Consider the following 14,610-nt stretch of genomic DNA (forward strand, 5'->3'; position numbering starts at 1 on the left):
GCTCACTTTTCATGTCTCAAAAGAGTACAAAATATCATCAAAAGACCTCAATAAAAGAGAAAATATTATCAATATAATTCCAGGGACCAAAAAAGACTCAAATCATCTCCAAGTTGAAGGAGTATGTGACGTGTCCTTCCATGGAAAATCAGAATGTCACCGAGCTGAAGGCTGATGTGATGAAATTGTGGCCAAACCCCAAGAAAGCTCAATCTCTATGTCTCAAAAGAGTGTAAAAAAGATCATCATGGGTAAACCCCAGATATCATACTACCAAAACTGCCAAGAATTATCTTTATTTATGTGAAATTCTTTTATCAATATCCTTTCATAAAATGCTTTTATGATACTAAGAACAAATTCTTTTCTTTTCATATCAAGGAAATGGATAGCTTCCTTGAAGAAGTTCAACAACAATAATTTGAACTCGATTCTTGATTCTACGGAGTTAGCCCAATTGGAGGTAATACCCTGGGTAGAAGAGAAAATATATTTTCGCACAAACGTGCACATTTCAATCATTTTTTAATCAACTCTAATTTTTATCTTATTGGCAATCTTTTTAAGTTATCCCGACATGAAGTGAGAGCTTGATGTCCATTTTGACATATCTTGGCGTTGTTGTTATCTTTCTTTAGGACTTGATAATAGGAGTTTTCAAGATCCTTTTCTTTTTATTTAATCTGAGCGCCTAGGCTCTCAAATTCGCACACTTCTCTGTGTTCCCCACTGTCTCACCATAGACAGTTCATTTTTTTATTTTCAGTTTGAGGTCGAGCCAACATTTAAATTTTCTAGCAAAAGGTCATCTCTTAAAAGCTATTCAGTCCCAGTCATGAGGCACCCAAGATCAATCCCTTTTCGAAGCTTTAGGGAACCCCATTTTCTTTCCTTTGTAAACCCCTCTCGGATTTATTGTGCAAAATCTGAAGGTTTCATCATGGTTTCTTCATTCGAGAATTCCATTTTATCCATACCCATTTAGGTTAAGGGTTACACTTGAGCCTCACTTCATGAGGTATTTTATCCATACCCGTTCAGGTTAAGGGTTACACCTGAGCCTCACTTCGTGAGGTATTTTATCCATGCTCGTTCAGGTTAAGGGTTACACCTGAGCCTCACTTCGTGAGGTATTTTATCCATGCCCGTTCAGGTTAAGGGTTACACCTGAACCTCCTTTGCGAGGTATTTTTCTTCCCATTCAGGTAAGGGTGAAGCTTGAGCCTCATGTCGATGAGGTGAATCTTCTTCTCCATTTCCTTCATTTTATATCTACCATCACCACCAGAATTAATTCTTTCGTACCCGATCATATTTTTCTAACTAAGGCATTTTTATAGCCCAAATTTGGTGTGTTTTTCTTTGCCACTAAGCACGACTTTCAACCGGCTTAGTAGCAAAGATGGGCATCTGTAAACACCCCAAAATTTTCTCGTTCATCTTCAAACACCCCCTTTCAGCAGATGCCAACTTTGTAGGTCAGTGTAGGAGTCTAACCCTAAGTCTGTCCCAGTTTAGGTATCATTTCACCCCTTTTTGTCAAAAAATTTACCATTTAACCCCTAGGTCACCTTAGATCTCAGCCAGTTAGAGTCGACCAAGATCATTTTTAAGCTCATAATAGTTAGAATGTCTATCATTTCTATCTCCTCTGAGCTCACAATGAGTGAATCATGTTCATTTTTTACTATGTCGACTAAAATTAGTTCATTTCCTGATAAATGAGCTCATTTCTAGCTTGAATTCCAGTCAATTATTTTCGAGTCTGTCAAGCCCAGTTAATCCTGTTCCCCTGAGTCTAACCTGAGCTCACCAGGAGTTCAAGTGGCTCAAATCCAGTTAAATTTCATTTTCTACTATCTAGAAGTCCAATTTAGCCCATTTCAGCTGAAATTGAGCTAAGTCAAGTTGATCCAGCTAGTGCTTGAGCTCTAAATTTAGTTCATCTCAGTATTACTGACCTCTATTTTAGCTCAAACTCAATGCATTTTTGTGGTCCACTTCACTCTAGCAGTCATTTCTTACCATTTCTTTGAGAATTGTACCATTTCTCGATCATCCAGTCTAGGATTTTAGTTGAGTTAGTGTTATTTTAGTTCCTCTGAGTTTAGAAATCCTAGGATTCAATGTAAACCAGTCGAGATCAGTTCAAACCTCATTTCTAGTGTCATTCCATGCCCTATAGGGGCAAAATCATTTCTCAGAACATTTTGTTCGAAACATCATTTTGTCATTCTCTCAGCTGGTACAACCACTAATCGAAGCTCAGATCAGTCCCCTTCTTGAAAATTTTAGTTTTATCCGAGACTCAATTCACATTTAGATCGGATCTGATGTTCAATTATTGATTTTCATCGTCGAACAAGAATGTTCAATTCTTTGTCTATGCCAGGGGTTCGGGACTTCAAATCCCTCGCTCAGAGTTTACATTTTGTAATCATTTTATATCATTTCGTATAATTTCTTGTCATTTCACCACATTTTATGTCATTGCATGTCATTTTCGAGATCCAACACTCTCGTTTTCAAAATCTCAAAACCAGATTCGAGTTTTAAAACCTTTATTTCGAAATAAATTTCAAAAACTTGGGTTTTAAATCAACATTTGCCATTTGGCCAACTTCTAAGGGCTTTACATTTCTTATTTCAAAGCATTTTTCTTAGAGAAATGATCTGGACCCGTTTTAAATCTGATTTCTAGATCAATTTCCAATTTTATCAACTTTCTTCAAGTGGAACCCACCCTGCAGGGGTGCAAACCTTATTTTTTCAATCTCTATTTAATTTTCTCATTTTCATGCTTTACATATTTCAAAAATACAAAAGTATTAGAGTCTAGGTGTCTTTTTAAAGTTTTTCAAAAAAAATCATTTTTAACCCCTTTATTTTCAAGTTTTTAAAAAATCATTTTCTGAAAAATCAAATGGGTCCCACAGTAAGTGGCACCACATTTGAAAGTGTTTATGTTAGTTTAGGGTTTAGTTAGTGTTCTACTCAAATTAGAAGTTTGAAAAAGTCAAAATTGATTTTAAAACTACACCTTTATTTTGGTATTTTAAAACTTTGTTTTTAACTTTTAATTAAGGTTTTAAAAACCAAATGTAGGCCCACAGAGGTGGAACCACATTTTAGGCTCTTTCAAAGTTAATTAGAAGTCAATTAGGGTTAGTTAATTAGTGCTTGATTTAGGTTAAAATTCTATGGAAAATTTAAGCAGTTAAGAGAGTTTCGATAAAATCGAAACTCTCTAATTAAACCTTAATTAAGCCTTTTTGAAAAACTATAAAAAGGGGGCCATAGGGATTTCGACCAGCCCATGCTCTCTCCTCTGCTCTCTCTCCCTCAAGCTCCTCCAGCAGCTCCTTCCCTCATTTAAGCTTTAAGGTAAGGTTTTCTTCTACTCTTTTGTTAAATTTTTTATTTTATTTATTTATTTTTCCATTAAAACCCCATTGCCGCCCTTTTTGTTGAAGCTTTTTCATCTATTTTCATTCAAGGAACCCTAAAAATGATTCACGATGATGATCTATGGATCATCCATGAGTTTTTTCACATTTTTGATTTGTTGGAATCGTTGGTAGTTCGATTATTATTTTAAATGCCCGAAAAAGATCGAGATTCGACCTTTCTATAGGTCGAATCCGTCTTTTAATGGCTAAATCAAAATCTCAGGCATGCTTCCCTGGTTTTTTTTTATTTCATTATATTCATGTTTATTTGAGTTGTTCAAGCATCAAATCATGATTCATTGCATTATTTATATGTTTTTTTATGTTTTTAGCATGAATAATCAATTTTATTTTATTCTAAGGTTTTAGATTCATTATTTACAAATCTGGCCATCAGTTAATGTAATTATTTCACCAATTTATGTGAATTAATAAAATCTGAATTTTTTATGATAAAATCACGCACGTGTTTACGATTTTAATAAAAAATTGGGATTTTTAGAGGTCTGTAACCTTGTGTTCAAAAATCAAAGTCGGAACCTATTTTCTGAGTCGGGAAAACACTATGGAAATCCAGGAGCATCTTTTCGAGGTCATATCTCCCTCATCCGAGATCAGTTTGATGATCCGTAAAAATCATTGTACTCCTCATGATGTCTACTTTAATATGTGAATTTTTTATAAATTTCTACAATGGATTTTCTTGTTTCTTTGATCCAACAACACCTATGTTTCTTGGACTAATAGGCCCGATTTAGGGCCTGGGTCAACTTTCCAGAGTGATTTATACTTAACCAAATATCGTATCGACAATCTGTAAAAAACCACTAATTTGTAATAATGTCTACTTTCTGTGGTATAAGTTTTATAAATGTTTACCCTGGATTTATATTTTCTTAAAGCTCACAATCAAAACTTGTATTTCTTGAGTAAAAATCTTGATTCGAATAAGAGTTCAACTTGCCGGAATGATTTCTCCCTCACCGAAGATCATTTTTTTGATCCGTAAATAGGGTTATTTTTGTTATGATTTCTAGTTTTTTTCTGTAAGATTTTATAAATTTTAATGATGGTTTGTTATATTTTCTTGAGTTCAAAACCAAATCTACCTACCATTATGCATGAGCCAGAATCATGTACGTATTGTCGGAGACGTATCTCCCTAACCGAAGATCATATTCTAGATCTTTAAAAGAGTTATCTTAAGTAATCTGTCTAATTTTCCTCTATCAAATTTTGTACATTTATATGGTAGTTTGAGATCTAATTTAAGCCTGACACCGTAACAGATACATGCCCACTGGTAAAATCATATACTTTCATCTTTTTATTTAATTTTTATATCAAAATAATCTCAAAAAATATATTTTTTGATTGCATTTTAATTTTAGGGTTATTATAAGTGTCCATGTAGGTACGGATATTATTAATATTATTAGTGTTTATGCACCTCAAGTAGGTTTAGATGATTCCATTAAGCATCAATTTTGGGAAGATTTAGATGGAGTAGTACAAGAGACATCCTATGGAGAAAAGCTTTTCATCGGCGGTGACCTTAATGGACATGTAGGCATTAGTAGGGATGGATTTGAGAATATCCATGGAGGCTATGGTATAGGAGAAAGAAATGAAAGTGGAGAAAGGATTTTAGATTTTTGTTTGTCCTATGATATGATCTTAGCAAACACTTGGTTTAGGAAGAGGGAGTCTCACCTAGTAACATTTAAAAGTGGGGTTAATACGAGTCAGATAGATTTTTTCCTACTTAGAAAGAGAGATAGGGGTTGTTGCATCGATTGTAAGGTTATACCAGGAGAAAGTGTAGCTACACAACATAGAGTCTTAATTTTAGATCTTAGAATTAGACAATGCCGCAAAAGGGATAGACATAGGATAGATCCTAGAATTAAGTGGTGGGCACTGAAAGGAGCTAAACAAGGAATGTTTGTAGAGCAGGTAGTTAAGGAAGTTGATTGGTGTCTCGAGGAGGATTCAGAATCAATGTGGAATAAGATAGCGGGTGGTATGAGAAAAGTAGCTAAGGAGGTATTGGGTGAGTCTAAAGGCGGTGCACCACTAGGTAAGGATACATCATGGTGGAACGAGGATGTCAAATTAGCTATTAAGGTTAAAAGAGAGTGTTATAGAAATCTAAGTAAGAGTCGTGATAATGAGAATTTGGAGAAGTATATGATAGCAAAGAAGGAAGCTAAAAAAGTTGTTCGAAACGCGAGGGCTAAGGTATATAAGGAGGTTTATGACAAGTTGGATACCAAAGAAGGCGAGAAGGATATTTATAGGCTTGCAAAGATGAGAGATAGGAAATCGAAGGATTTGGGTATGGTTAGATGTATCAAAGATGAAACGCAAAGGGTTTTAGTCAAAGATGAGGAGATTAAGGAGAGATGGAAAGATTATTTTGATAAGCTATTTAATGATAGTCATGCTCAAGATCTTGGAGACTTCTCCATTCCTTTTCATGAGATAAATCGTGACTTCATGCGCAAGATTCAAAAGAAAGAAATTGCAGAGGCTTTGAAGAAAATGAAATCAAGAAGGGCAGTTGGCCCAGATGGTATACCTATCGAGGCTTGGAAATGCTTGGGAGAGAAAGGTTTAGAATGGTTGACAAATCTTTTTAACTTGATTTGGCGAACAAATAAGATGCCTAATGAGTGGAGGAAGAGTACTTTGGTGCCTTTATATAAGAATAAGGGTGATATACAAGATTGCACAAACTATCGTGGTATAAAACTCATGAGTCATACTATGAAACTTTGGGAGAGGGTGATTGAGTCTAGGTTGAGGAAGGTTGTCATGATATCGGAGAATCAATTTGGTTTTATGCCTGGAAGATCAACTATGGAAGCTATACATCTTCTTAGACAACTTATTGAAAGATATAGAGAGAGGAACAAAGATTTGCATATGGTTTTTATTGATTTAGAGAAGGCATACGATAGAGTACCTAGGGACGTTCTCTGGTGGACAATGATGAAGAAAGGTGTTTCTCTCAAGTACATTAGTATAATTAAAGATATGTATGAAGGAGTAGTAACCAATGTCCGCACTTGTGGAGGGGTGACAACCAATTTTCCGATAACGGTTGGGTTACATCAAGGATCTGCTTTAAGCCCTTTCCTATTTGCGATAGTGATGGATGAGCTTACGAGATCAATTCAAGAAAATGTACCGTGGTGTATGTTGTTTGCTGATGATATTGTTTTGATTGATGAGTCTAGAGCTGGGGTTAATGCTAAGTTAGAATTATGGAGACAGACATTGGAAGCTAGAGGTTTTAAGTTGAGTAAGAGTAAGACTGAATATATGGAATGTCGGTTTAGTAAGCAACGAAGTAGGGATGGGAGTGTAGTGAAGCTTGGTGAGCAAGATATACCGGTGAATGATTATTTCAAATATTTGGGATCCATCATTCAAAAGTATGGAGAAATTGATGGAGATGTAAATCATAGGATAAAGGTTGGGTGGATGAAATGGAAAAGTGCTACTGGAGTGCTGTGCGATCGTAGAATGCCATTGCGGTTGAAGGAAAAGTTTTATAGGACGACTATTAGACCCGCTTTACTATATGGTACGGAATGTTGGGCTGCCAAGAGACATCATATTCAAAAAATGAGTGTAGCTGAGATGCGGATGCTTAGATGGATGTGTGGAAATACAATAAAAGATAAGATTCGGAACGAAGAGATACGTAAGAAGGTAGGTGTTGCACCCATTGAAAATAAGATGCGAGAGAATCATTTACGGTGGTTTAGACATATTCGGCGAAGGCCTAATGATGCTCCAGTTAGAAGGTTGGAGAAATGGGAAAATATATTAGTTAAAAGAGGTCGGGGTAGGCCTAGGAAGACTTGGATGGAGATGATAGGAAAGGATATGAATGCTTTGAACCTCACCGAGGACATGGCGTTGGATAGAAATGATTGGAGGAAAAGGATTCATGTGGAAGACCCAAAATGAATTTCTTTTTTGGTTCATATCGCTGACCCCAATGGCTTTGGGATGAAGGCATAGTTGTTGTTGTTGTTGTTTGTTGTATAAGTGTCCATGTCAATTTTATGAATTTTAGAATTCATTTGATGCATTATTTAGTTATTTCATAAAAACAGGATGCCTGCAGAGTCTTGATTCAACTGAAACACGGGCAAAATTTGATTTTTTTATAATATTTCGATTTTTCATGAAAAGTTTTATACTTTTAGGGTTTGATCATGTTCATAATCATATTAGGGTGCTCTTCACCCGATTTGGATTTGTTTTGAATCCGTTTGATCCCCGGATTAAGCATTTTACGAAAATCTTTTCTGAAAAACCCTGTTTTTAACACTATTTTGTAATAAAGGTCAATTTTCAAGGGTATTTTGGTTATTTTTCTCAAAATTCTGAATTTCAAAGTTGTTTATTTTTATTATTTATTCAATTCTACATCATCCTTTATTATGTTTATTTCAGAGAAGCATGGAAAAAGGCTTATATTCGGATAAATCCCTCAATTTCAGATATTATTCGATAAATCCTGAAAAGCCGACATTTGACCACTAATGAGTTTGCGAATTTTGCAAAAAAACTTAAAATTTTATTTCTTTTTCCTTTATTTCAATTTAATTATTGATGTAAAATTTGGAATAAGAATTTACTTTCCTGCATAGATTAGGGATGCATTGCATATAGTTTATTTTTTATAGTATTAATCGTGTGATGAATGATGATTCATGCATATTCAAATCCATAATGGTGTACACGAATGGCACGCGCACTTGCTTCTAAGGAGTTAATAAACTCGGTTGAGATCATATTTGTGGCCATAGTCAGAATACGAACAATATCCAAATTTATCTTCTTTTAAATCACAAATGACCTACACTCTTAGGCTATCTTCAGAAATCATGACACATTTCAAAAAAAAATTTAAGTATTTTTCCTTTTAGAATTAAATGAGATATATTCAATATATATTCGTGGCCATAGTAAGGAATATGTAAAGAATTTATTTCATCTAAATTCTATAAGGCATAAAAGTTCTTTTATAAATGATTTTCTCAAATTCTTCAGAAAATATTTTCTCAAAACTGCATCCATGCATCATCTAGGTTTAGATCACATCATGAAAATATTTCATAGAGCCACATGCCCATTTCTGTTGATTTGTTTCAGTACAAATCTCAGAAAAATCGATTTTCTTAGAGTCACCTGGATTTTCTTCAGAAATCGAATTTTCCAAAACATCAAAATTATCCAAGCTTTCTTCAGAAATCGATTTTCGCATTATAGTTTCCCTTTTCAAATACTTTTCTAAGTCTGGATTCACAATTTTTCAAGCTTCAATATTTCCCAATTTCAGAGTTTAAGTTTAGAAATAAATTTTCTCAAAGTTATTTGAATTTTCTTCAAAATCGATTTTCTCAAAACATCAGAATTTTTTCAAAAATCAATTTTTATTTTCTTTAAAAGTATTTTCCCAACGTGATTCACGATTTTTAAAGTGTCCTTTTTTCACGTATTTTCCAAAATTTGAAGCATACACCATGTTTTCAATAAAAAATTTTCTAAGTCATAGCACATGCCTGATTCCTTGTGCATTTAGGAATAAAACATTGATTTAGACAAGTTAAGAAAAGTAAAGCACTAGACTGATCCTTGGTTTAATTACCCCTGATTATGGCTGAAATTTCACTAGAGGGGGGGGGGGGTGAATAGTGAAATTCATTGCAGATCGATAATATAAAAAATAAGACAATTAGGCACAACACAATAAACATAAGATTTATACTGGTTCGACCGAGTTACTGACCTACATCCAATCCTTAAGTAAATCACTTGAGCCTTTCACTATAAAATTCGTGTTACGAGATAAATAGTACAACACCCTCTTCCTGAGAGGTCTACTTCTCTCAACAGAGAAGGGATACAACATATAACAGAAAGTTACAACACTTTCCTATAGAACCTTCAGAAAGATATGCAGAGTATGAATGCACGTATGAAGATTCTCTCATAATGTTCTCTCTTTTGAAAATAGGCAGAATAATCTTTCAGGAGAACAAAATGTTCTTTTTCTCTTTTTCTTTAGACACACACTTGATTCTTTTGTCAAAGAGCTTTTCTTGTCTTTTTCTCTTTCTTTTTCTAAGCTCTTTTTCAGTGTGTCGAGTAAGAATATTTCTCTTTGAAAGCTCACATGTATATGTTGCTTTGAAAATTATTTTGTCTTTATATATAGATCTTAAAAAAAAGAGTCGTTGCTTTTTGAAATGCTTTGAAATAATTGTCCTTTTGTGATGTGAGATGCAAGGTCATCTCAAAAACAATCTTTATGAGAAAAAGGATTGTACTATATATTGCTTTTTCAAAATTCGCCATTCCATAAATTAAATAATTGTTAAGTAATAAATGTTTGGTGTATTTAAATAATGATGGTTTCTTCTAGTCATCATTTCTAAATTAATTATTTTGAGGTACAATATACGTTGGTGTATTTATAAATGAGATTTAATTCGTAATGTGTCTTTTCTCAAATAAATATTTTGTAGTACATTAAACGTTGAAGTACTTAGAAATGTAATTTATATTGTAATTTATCATTACTCAAATAAATGATTTGTAGTACATTTGTTTGAGTTTGTTTCTATTACAAATTGTCACTTCTTTGTTTAAATGTATGAAAGTACAATAAATGCTTGTTTAGTACTTTATTTTACAAATAGTCATTTCTTGAGCAAATGCTTTTGAAGTACCATTTAATGCTTACTAAAAGAATGATGACTTCAAATATAAGTCGTCACTTTTTGAGTGAGTGTTTTTGAAATTATATTTAATGCTTAAAATAAAATAAATACAAATGGTCATTTCTTAAATTAATTGTTTTGTTCAACAATAAATATTTGTGTATAAAATAATATTTATTTTCTCAAATCGTCATTTATAAAATGAATGATTTGAAGTACAATAAATGCGTGAGTAATACTTATATTACAAATAGTCATTTCTCAAATAAATGCTTGTGTATTATGAACCAATATATCTTGTCATAATTTGTCTTTTCTTAAATGAATGTTTATGTATTATGAACCAAAATTTCTTACGTAAATGTTTGTGTATTATGAACCAATGCATTTTGTTTTTTCTTACATAAATGCTTTTGAAATTATGAGTTTTTATATCTTGTTAAATTGTCTTTTTCATAAATGCTAGTAGGAAGTACAATTAATACTTTTGAAATCATGAACTTTTTATATCTTGTCAATTTGTCTTTTTCATAAATGCTTGTAGGAAGTACAATGATTTGTTTCAAAAAGATGTTTTTGAAATACTACAATATACATAACGTATCTTTTTATGAAAGCTTGTCTTTTTGTATATAAATGGCTTGTATGATTTTAAAGCATATAGCCTAATATGAAATATGCATGCTTCTGAAGGTTCTTTTACATATGACTCTAAAGAAGAAAAATCTTCATCTTGAAGTAGCCGATCTTCTTGGATAATCTTTAATGCATTTCTTTGGCTCATCAAGCTTTTTCTTCAGAGTATTATGATTGCATCAAATTGTTGCACTTGATCAAGTTGTTTTCACTCTTCTTAAGTGAAATAACCTTGTATCAAATACACGTTAGATTCATAGCACATCATATCTAGTCATAATATAACATATTCAGTTTCATATATGAAAGCATATCATATTTATCATATATCATAAAAGCATATCATTTTTATCATGTATCATATATATGCATCATGAAAGCATATCATATTTATCATGTATCATCAAAACATAGTTTTTTAACATTCTCCTCCTTTTTTATGATGACAATATATGCTCCCCCTGTCAATAAGCCATATATATATATAATGTTTTAAATATGATATCAAAACATGAAAAATGCATATTATGGAAAAATAGCAATCATAAATAAAAGAAAAACAATAATAAACAGTGTATGTATCATTTTTCTCCTACATAGGAGAGGTGGTAGGTTTTCTCTCCCCCTTTGTCATTGACAAAAAGGAGGGATCAGAGTAGGTAAGTTTAATATTACAGACCAATGAGTAAAAACTCATTTTGAAGAGGACGGAGAATGTAGTTGCTTGAGGATGACTTTTTGTTCAGTCTTGAAGGACTGAAAGGCAGCCTGTAATGATGCTTGATTTTCCAAGAGAAGATCCTGTGTTGTTTGGACATCTGTGAGAGCAGAGAAGATATCAGTTTGGGATGTCTGAGTGGGATCGACATCATCATATCCTTCATCTTGAGTTTGTTGCGGCCGTGATCCTTCATGCAAGAAAACAGACTCGTTAAAGACAATGGTAGAATAGCATATGACTTCGTTTTGCAGTGACACTTTAAAGTGTTGAAGAATGGTGGTGATAGTTGTTTGGTCATGATCCACAGACAGATTGCTATAGAATAGTTTAATGAGAGCGGGATAGTATGAAGCATTGTTTGAAGATCCTGAAGTATGGACAAAATCTTATAGAGAGGTTTCAAGATCAAAGGAGGAAAAATCTTCAAAAAAAATTAACCTTCCGGGTTGAATTTGGAGAGAACTTACGTAGTTGTAATGTTGTATAAGATCCGGATATCGTAGTTCGAAAGAAACAATGATATCGAAATCATTGGGGTAGGGTTTTGATGAGGAGGCCATTTGAGAATTAAAGAAGTGGATACGAAGAACAAGCATGATACCAAGAGAGAGGGAATGCAAGAGATAAAAACTTGCGAAAGTATGATGGATTTTTCAAGTGATAGAGGTATGAATGCAAGAGTTCATTAAATAGAGAAGGTTGGGTTATTTCTTTAATGAAAAGAAATAAAGCTAGTGAATGTATGGTCAGATCAAATTTTGGAAGGTAGTTTAATGTGATATTGAGTATATGTGGGGTGATCCATAAGTTAGAGGCAAACAAGAAGATACAAGAGTGGTTTGAATTCACGTGTGAGAACATAATATAAAAAAAACATAGTTTCAAACATAAAGGAAAATCGATATGGGAGAGTCCATTGTTTTAGAGATAAAATAGAGAGAGAGACATGGTTTTGAGATAAAGTGATAACAATAATACATTTTACGTGTGAGAATAAGGACATAAGGTCCAATTTAGGACAAGCTCTTTATGAATGATTGCTAAGCACAAACAAGACATAAAGGAAGGATGAATAGTGACAAAACAAATGTATAGCAAGATGTTAAAAAAATGAACCACGGATTTTTAAAGAATCCGGTCATAGGAGTGATGAGACATTGAGTATACATGTCATAATAATTTTTGAGAAGAGGAAGGGCCAAAAAAAAATGGCGTGAAAAGGTGTTATGAAATAAAGTATTATTTGAATGTACGAATGATATAGAGTGAGTAAGAGATGATGTTCAATAATGGCCCAATAAAACAAATAACAAGTTGGAATTTTAAAATACAAGACATGGGTCAATATATATGATTTGAGGCAACATAAAGGAGATATGCTCAAGTCACCTAAGGGATGTTTTGAGAAAAATACAAAAGTAATTAAAGAGAGTTATGAGATGAATGACATAAAGGAATGTCATGATAGCTTATTTAATGTAAATAGTTTTTATGGATAGGCGTGAAAGGAGATAGGACATGGGGTAATCATGTAATGTGTACTTGAAAGAGAGGACATATTTGAAAGATATGAATGGCATAAAGAATTTGTCATGATTAATGTGTTTTAATATTTATAGCTTTTATGAGTATACGTGAATATGAGGACATATTTTAACTTTGAATAGTGTTAAGAGAGAGAGATAAAAAATGACATGTAAAGATGATGAGACATGAAGAGAAAGAGTCAAAAACCTATTTGAGAGATTATAATAAAAATGGTAAGAAAAGATAAAGTAAACTTTGATAAGTAGCTTTGAAAAAGTGTAATATGCATGAATGATAAACTATACAATAGTACAAACTAGTGATGTGTAAAAAAAATCATATGATATTACAAAGTTTTATCTGAGTAAAAATACAATTAAGTGTGATAAGTTAATTATATGTCACTTAGTTTACAGATTCCTAATTCTCTTCTAATTTGTATAAAGTCTTCATGTTTTAAAGGTTTAGTGAAAATGTCTGCTAATTATTGATTAGTGGGTATAAATTCAAGTTTAATCATGTTGTTTAAAACTTGTTCTCTTAAAAAGTGGTGTCAAATTTGTATGTGCTTTGTACGTAAGTGAAGAATATGATTTTTATATAAATTAATTGCACTTGTATTATCACATAAAATAGTTGTATTTTCGAATTTTAAACCAAAATCATTTAAGGTTTGTTTCATCCAGATGACTTGTGTACATGCCAGGCTTGCAGCAATATATTCAACTTCAGTAGTTGATAATGATACATAATTTTGTTTCTTACTGGACCATGAAACTAGTGAATGCCTTAGCATATGACATGTTCCACTTGTGTTTTTTCTATCAGATTTACTACCATCAAAATCAGCATCACTGTATGAGATTAAATCAAATATAGATGATTTTGAATAAAATAACCCAAAATCAACAGTTCCTTTTAGATATCTCATTATTCTTTTTACAGTTTTAAAATGTGATTCTTTTGGATTTGATTGAAATCTAGCACACAAGCAAACACTGAATATAATATCTGGACGGCTAGCAGTTAAATATAGTAGTGATCCTATCATACCTCTAAATAATTTTGTATCAACAGTCTTACCGTCTTCATCTTTGTCCAATACAGTGGTTGTACTCATAGGTGTATTCTTTGAAGCAATTGAGTTCATGTTGAACCTCTTTAGAAGTTCATGTGCATATTTTGACTGATTGATGAACACTCTATCCTTGGTTTGCTTAATATGTAGTCCAAGAAAGTAGGTGAGTTCTCCCATCATACTCATTTAAATTCTTTCTTCATAGACTTAGAGAAATCTTGACAAAGACCATTATTAGTAGATCCAAAGATGATATCGTCCACATATATTTGAACGATTAAGGTATGAGCATCCACTACTTTTATAAATAAAGTTGAGTATGCTTTGCCTACAGAAAATCCAGTTTTTAATAAAAAAGTTTTAAGTCTATCGTACCAAGCACGACGTGCTTGTTTTAATCCATATAAAGCATGTTTTAGTTTAAAAACATGATTAGGAAATTGTTTATTTTAA

The sequence above is a fragment of the Nuphar pumila genome, chromosome 3 (assembly GCF_984573655.1).
Source record: "Nuphar pumila chromosome 3, dmNupPumi1.hap1.1, whole genome shotgun sequence".
In the NCBI taxonomy this organism is placed as follows: domain Eukaryota; kingdom Viridiplantae; phylum Streptophyta; class Magnoliopsida; order Nymphaeales; family Nymphaeaceae; genus Nuphar; species Nuphar pumila.